We start from the raw sequence: 7,678 nt of genomic DNA on the forward strand, positions 1-7,678 counted from the left end.
AACAACAACAACTGAATGATAGAAAAAAACAATATGAATTTTAAGTTTTCACTCAAATCCCAAGAAAAAAGAACATGAAAAGTAAAAGAACTTATTTAATACTAGAGTAAGTTTTTAAACAACTCAAGCCTGTTGTTAATAAATAAATTCTAATTCATGGCTACATCATGTATTTCTGAATGTAAGTGCTCTGGGTTTTTCTTCTACAGCCTTGCTGGGCAGATTCAAACTTCTGACCTTTTGGTCAGCATTCCAGCATAAATTTCCCCCAGAGGCCTCAGACAAGTGAATAATAAGGCTCTTAAGGACACTGTGGAGTTACAAAGGAAGGAGAGGTGTTTGAGAGTGTAATAAGCAGGGCGTAGCAGCTGATTGTGTGAGGGCAGGAAGTATCTTTGATTTTATTTTGACCTCCAACGGCATCTAGGAGATACGTACCAAAATGATAACAGCAGAGACCAGAGGAAGACTAGAGACTGGAGAACACGGGGCTGACACTGACTTTGAGTATGAGGCACTGGAAGGTCACCAGGAGGGCGCAGAGCAGCAGAGAAGTGAAAATCAGAGGTGAACTCTGCAGATCAGCCAGCGCTATGACCGAGGGTAAGAAGAAAAAGCTCTCTGGGCAGCAGTTTTTCTCTTACAAAATAGCCACAGCGATTTTGACCTCCAATGGCATCTAGGAAATACAGTTCTTATGTGTCCTCAAGTAGGAATCAACTCATAGCCAATTCTCCAGCAGGTTTTCAGAGGCTGTAAATCGCAGAAGATGGCCCATCTTTCTCCTATCGATGGATTCAAACCATCTGCATTTTGGTTCATAACACAACTCCTTACCACTACTAGGCCACCAGAACTCCCGGGAGACAGAAAGGAGGCTACATATGGAGAAAACTGAGAACAAGTTTTGACATCACTTCAAGGCAAAGATTCAAATTAGCTCATTGTGTTTTCTGGTTTGGGGTGAGACTAGGGCGTGGCTCTTACTTGCAACAGGATGTGAGCTAATCTGATCTGGCCTTGCCTTTAAAAAAGCTTTTAGGCCCTCAGGCCTGGCTGGGTAGTTTGTTTGTTGGTTGGTTTGTTTTTGTTTTATATCTCCAGAATAAATCAGGTTTAGAAGTAGGAATGGCATACACTTGCAAAAAAAGCTTGCATCCAGAAACTCTATAAACTTGGAGAAAAGATGAAAGTTTTGCTTTCAAGACTTTCAATTATAGAGTTGCGAGGGGTTGTCTACGATTCCACAGAATTTAACAACTTATGGATCAACTCTCTGCTGAGAATTTGCCTTTCCAGTTCAAATACAATCATACTTGGGGGATTCTGGGAGTTTGGCTTGAGATCCTCATGATAAAAGACATATTTCAACAATGAACCGAGTCACAGGTTTGTTTCTTTTTCTTTTTTTTTTTTTTTTTGGCTTCTCAGTGCATATAATCTCACTCCCTCCTTCCCTGCCATTGAGTCAGAGTCAACTCAACGGACTCTCCAATGGGCTTTGGAGACTGAATCACACAGGAGGATTGCCCATACTCCTCCCACTGAGCTGGTAGTGGATTTGTACCCCCAAAGAGGCAGAGTCCTCAGGTGCAACTACCTATGGACTGCACCACCAGAGCCCCTGGCACATATAAAAGTCATGATTATTAAGTATATTTACTCGCATGTCATAGTCCATCCTGTGTTGCTCTGCTAACAAAAAGGTTTCATGTCTCTGGCTATTCAGATTAACAAAGGAGCAAGATAGGCAATTTCCTCCTCTTAAGAGTGATACCCTTGGAAATCTGGGAAGGGTCATTATCAACTAGAACCAACTCAACGGTAGTGAGTTTGGGTTTTGGCTCTTTGTGATTAAGTAGCATAAAAGTTTGATGTATTGTGCGAACTACTGGAGTATGACAGAGAGATATTAAACATGTACCAGGAGAGAGAAACAGTGCCGATAGACTTGCTCAAAGCACAGTTTTCACAAATACTCCCTACTTTGATCAATAGCAACTGGGTTCCTAAAGGCTTGCTAACGGGCATCTAAAACTCAACTACTAGTCTTTCCCTGCATAGAACACAGAAAAGGGAAGGAAAACAGAGATGCAGAGAAACTTGTCTGTCTGAAGGGCTAATTACGATATGAATTACAACTTCCACAATCCTAAAAACCAGAAGTACGAGATGATGTCCAACTGCTCCTGCTAAGGTCCGGGACGCAGTGGGGAAAAAAGCGAGGGACAAAAATCCAAAAGCACAAAAATGGCCAGGCTGTCACGAGTCTAAAAGAGACTGGTCGAGCCTCTGAGACTCTGGCCTTTCATCACCCTGGGAGCCTGAGACGAAACTCAGAAAGCAGAAGTCTTTGTTGTCACTCACAAACACTCCTTCGCACAGCAGAATAACACATCATCATTGTCATGCTTGAGCCCATTGCCACAGCCACTGTGTCAATCCGTCTCTTTGAAGGCCTTCCTCGTTGTTTCTGATGATTTCTTTTACCAAGCATTATGTTGCTCTTCAGGGATTGGCTCCTACTTATATAACTAGTTCAAAGTATGGGAGATCAAGTCTCATCACAATCTATTATTCAAGTTTTGCCTGAGCTTTGAAGTCATGGGATGGTGATAGCTTAACACAAAGACTGTGCAAAAACTTGATTCTCTTAGGCAGTGACACGCAGAAGGACCTGCTGGTTAACTTCCCAAACATCTGGGGAAGTTAAAGGAAAAATCAAGGCTAGATAAGATCATTTTGGAAGTCAAATTAGGGTGAAAAGAGCAGTTTTGGGGTCCACAGGCAAGAATGAAGTCCTCTGACTTGGGATTTTAACATCACTTGCTCGTAGTGAGTTGGATGGTCTGAAAAACTTAGTTATTAGAACCGAACCTCTATTTATTTTTTTGTTTCTGGAACACAGAGAAGAGGCAGTGAGCAATAAGCAATGCATGAGAATTCCTGACATACAGTTATGTTGCTATTACTGTTGCTATGTACTGACAAGTCAGAACTGACCCATAGCTGACCCTCCAGTGGATTTTAGGAGTAGAAATTGCATGAGAGGAGACTGCCCATCTTTCTCATGCAGAGCGGCTTGTGGTTTTGAACCCATGTGCCTTTGGGTTGGCAGCACAACAACTTGCCACTAAGCCACCACAGCCCCCTTGACACACATAAGGAATTCAATAAGTTACAGATATAATTTCGAACCTAACACTACTCTTTATTCCCCATCTAATTATGTTCCACTGACAAAATCCACATGCAAGTGTTGAAGCTTCAGTGGACTTGGAGAATAATCGCCTATTGATAGGATTCATGAAAGTACTCGGGTAGAAGAAACAGAAGAGTGGGGAGTTTTGAACAGTAGAGGGGTGCTAATTAACAACTCAATTAAAAAAGGCAAATTAAACTTTCTGGTTCGTTATCCTCCACCGCTCGGCAAATTGTTTTGCTAGGCGCCTGATTAAAAATGAACATTTCGGAAAATGGAAATCACTTTCAAGGAATACAACTATTTCTCAATATTACACAAAAGGCTTCACCACCAAATAAACTTACTTGATGAAAAGGAATGGTATGTCTGTGTGTCTGGAAAGCTGAGAGAACAAACGCGGACGTGTAATGCATTAGGTATTTGGGGGGGAGGACTGGGTATTTTGCAAGAATTTGGAAAAGAAATGTCTGCTTATGAATAAAACACGCCGCCATTTCTTCTTGTGCACTTTGTCTTGGTAGGCCCATAGAGGTTTCGCTAGAATACCATTTGCAAATGTATAATTTATTTCAAATTAGTTTAAACTCATGCTCTGGAGAAAATGCCCCAAACTCAGTCATTCCTCATAATGGGAAATTTCCAGGGAATCTAAAAGGTAGACAGAGAATAGGCTTCATAACAGATTGAAGCATGAAAGCTCATTGCTGAGATTTTCCATACCTTTATTCCCTCTGTAATTATACCAGTGGTTCCCAACTTATCATTCTCCTTTGAGCACCTGAGGCTTACGGCTCCAGCTGACTCATACCTGCTCTTAGCTAGAGTGTAGGAGGTGTGCATCAAAGTCAGGCTGTCAAGTTTAAACATCAGGGGGCTCCAGTGTGATGGTGAGGCTACCAGGAAAGGGGGACGGTGGACACGTTTGATTCCTGATGAAGCCAATGCATAAAATCTTGTCTTTATCCCAACTCATGCCTCTATTCCAACTCGTGACCACCCCGCGTGTATCAGACCAGAATTGCACTTGCTAGAGTTTTCAACGGCTGACTTTTTCAGTAGTGGAACTTCAAGCCTCTCTCTCAATGTGCCCCCTCTGGGTGAAAGAGAACCGCAGATACGTTAGCAGACAAGCTTGCTAACCATTTGGATCATCCATCCAGAGCTTCCATATTATACTAAACTCACACAAATTCATGGTTCTTCTGTCTTAGTCAGTTGTTATTATTATGTGCCCCAGAGTCAGAAGTTACTCCTAGCTGACCCTCCTGAGGGTTTTTAGAAGCTGCAAATCACATGGCAGGGGACGGTCTCTCTGCTGAAGAGCAGTTGGTAGATTCGAACTGCTTGCTTTGGGGCTGGCAGTACAGCTCCTTACCAAACGTTCATTTCCTATTAAGGTAAAAGTAGCTTCATCATTCTTTGGAGAGTTTCCTCTGAATACACGCTTTTCAGGCATAAGACTTACATAAGTTTGTTTTTTTTTAATTCACAAAATAAAATGGAATTAAAAATATGTTCTATTAAAAATAGATCTAAAACAACTGTGAGATATCATCTCACCCCAGCAACAGCATCAAGGTTCAACAGGGCAGCAAACAACAAATGGTGTTGAGGTTGTGGAGAGACTGGAATTCTTATTCACTGCTGCTGGGAATGTAAAATGGTATAACCACTATGGAAGGAAGTCTGGAACTTTCTCAAAAGCTGAAAATAGAAATACCTTTTGATCCAGCAATTCCATTACTGGAAATATACCCTAAAGAAACCAGAAGTACAACTCAAACAGATGTATGCACACCCATATTTTTATTGCTGCATTATTGACAACAGCAAAGAGATAGAAGCAAACCAAGTGCCCATCAAGAAATGAATGGATATAAAAGCTATGGTATATCCACACAATGGAATACTACACAGCACTGAAAAACAACGAAATAGCAAAATATTACACAACGTGGGGGATCCTTGAGGATATTATGCTAAATGAAATACCTCAGTCACAAAAGGATAAATACTGCATAACACCACTGTTATGAAACAGGACAAAAATGGGGGGTGTTGGAGAGGGAATGGAGAAAGAGTGGATAATGAATACTGCATTAGAACAGATGGAGGGAAGAACTGTCCAAAAGGAATATATAATTATGCATTGGGGGGGCATTATGGGATGGAATGGGAGGGGAAGTGAAGAAGGGGGAGAAAATGTGCAACAATGAATAAATAAAAGGGGGAAAAGGGACATTGCATTTGGGTAAATATGCTAAAAATGATGTTTTAAAAGTAATGAGGAGTACACCTGACTTTAGCCATTATATTTTCAACTGCTTCATAGGCATATGAAAATTGGACAATGATTAAGGAAGATGGAAAAAGAATCAATGCTATTGATTCGTGATGTTGGCAAAGAATATCCAATATAGTATGTACTGCCGAAAAGAATATATATATGTTTTGAAAATTTTTTAAAAACTCAACATTTCTTTGTACTTTATGTAATAGCGAATTTAATTTTTTGTATTTTAAATTTAAAAATTCTTGATGCAGACATCTTCTGAAATATATAAATAATACAGGAAGGCATAGATGCTCACAAACAACCAACTTTACAATTATTTTTAAGTTGTGTCCCATCAAGTCTGAACTGACCTATAGCAGACCCCTTAGCAGGTTATCTACCAGAAGCAAAAAAATCACATGAGAGGGATTTCCCATCTTTCTTTCCAGAGTAGCTGGTGGATTCAAACCACAGTCCTTTGCCTGTACAGCAAAATTCCTTACCACTGGGCCTCCACTGCTCCATTTAATAAATATGTCACAATTAATCCATGGTTCTTGCTCTGTTTGTTGTTTTTTTTTTAAGTAAAATAAAAATGTTATCTGGGTGAACAAGTAGCGAGAAATCATTTACACACATGTTTTTTAACACTGGTTACTCACTCCACAACTTAACAGCACTTTTCCTCCTTAGTCCCTGTGTTTACCACGGCTATTCATCCTTCTAGCCTATCCATTCTTCCCTTATGAGCTTTTCCCCCTGGACAATGCTGTCCTCTGATCCTGTATGTTTGTTAGGGTGTTGTAGAGTGGTGCCTTTGATCACCCTGTTAAAATCAAATTGCTATCTTGATAAAAGTACAAAAGCAGTTAATATGCTCTCACCCAAAGGACAAGTCCCATGGTGCCCAAGGGTGCCAGAAATACAGAGAAGTAAATACCATATTTGTTGAGCATTTTGTGTTTCTTCACAAAGGATCCACCTTAATTTTGAAGTTGCAAACTGTCAATGATGGGGGGGGGATTTTCCAGGATAAGATATTTTCTTCCTCAATTTATGGCAAGAAAAACAAGAAGAGGAAAAAGAATGCCCCAAACTGGTGAAGAGCAGAGAGCTCTTTTGTGAACTAAAGCATGTTAAGCTCCTATCATGCTGCAAAATGAAATAATGATAATAAACAATATATGCTCTGAAAACTAATTAAAGAGTAAGCTCATATCATGATGAGGCCAGAACAGTTTTAAGCAAAGCTTCTTAAGTGTCATTATCTGCTAGACATGCACGGAAAGTGGTTTGTGAATTTTCTCCCCCATTCCATCCTTAACCTCTCAAGCAGCTGCCTGCAGAGAGCCAACATCGGTGGGAGACAGTGTTAAGGATGCCAGAACATGGGAGGCTATCCACAGAGAGGGATGATGCCTTACATAGCTGTGAGGGGCACGGACTCTTCTCATTAGGAGGCCAGTGGTTGCCTTGGAGTCTGCCTTCAATGCCTGGCAACTTCACGCTCAACAGAACAACAGGCTTCCCGGTCTTGAGCTATTCTCACGAAAACTACGGATCCAGGGGATATTCACTGACTGGGTTTTGGAGGTAAATCACCAGGCCTTTCTTCCCTCTCCATCTTATCTTGGTGCTCCTCTAAAAGTATAGGACAAAAGAAAATTTTCTCCTTTTATTTATTATTACCTATTTCCCTTTATTCTTCACGTCCTAAATTCTGATTAAACAAATGCATTTAGAATAAATTTCAATTTCTTTATTGACTTTTTAAAGTGGCTATTCTAGGTGGAAAAATATGAATCCTGATCATAATCTCCTTAGCATGTATCTTACATACCTTCAGGTTAAGTAATAATAAACAACCATAATGCAACAAATATTCAATTTTTTTTACCCTATGTCATTTGCATTATTTTGTCGTAAATATTATGTTTATCAGAGTTTGGCAGAACCCCAGAGACTGGTTGTAGATCCTGTGAATCTAGAACAAAACTTATTCCTGTAGCTCAACTTTCAGCCAAACAATAGATATAAGGTGTTTTGTGTGTGTGTGTGTATGTATATGTATATATCTCAAAGTGAGATCATATTGCTATGTATCAGAGAGTTGGACAATGACTAGGGAGGATAGAAGGAGAATTGATGCCTTTGAGCTGTGGTGCTGGAGAAGAGTATTGAATGTACCCTGGACTGAC

This window comes from Elephantulus edwardii, unplaced genomic scaffold (assembly GCF_000299155.1).
Source record: "Elephantulus edwardii isolate Elephantulus edwardi_28Jun2011 unplaced genomic scaffold, EleEdw1.0 scaffold00162, whole genome shotgun sequence".
NCBI lineage: Eukaryota > Metazoa > Chordata > Mammalia > Macroscelidea > Macroscelididae > Elephantulus > Elephantulus edwardii.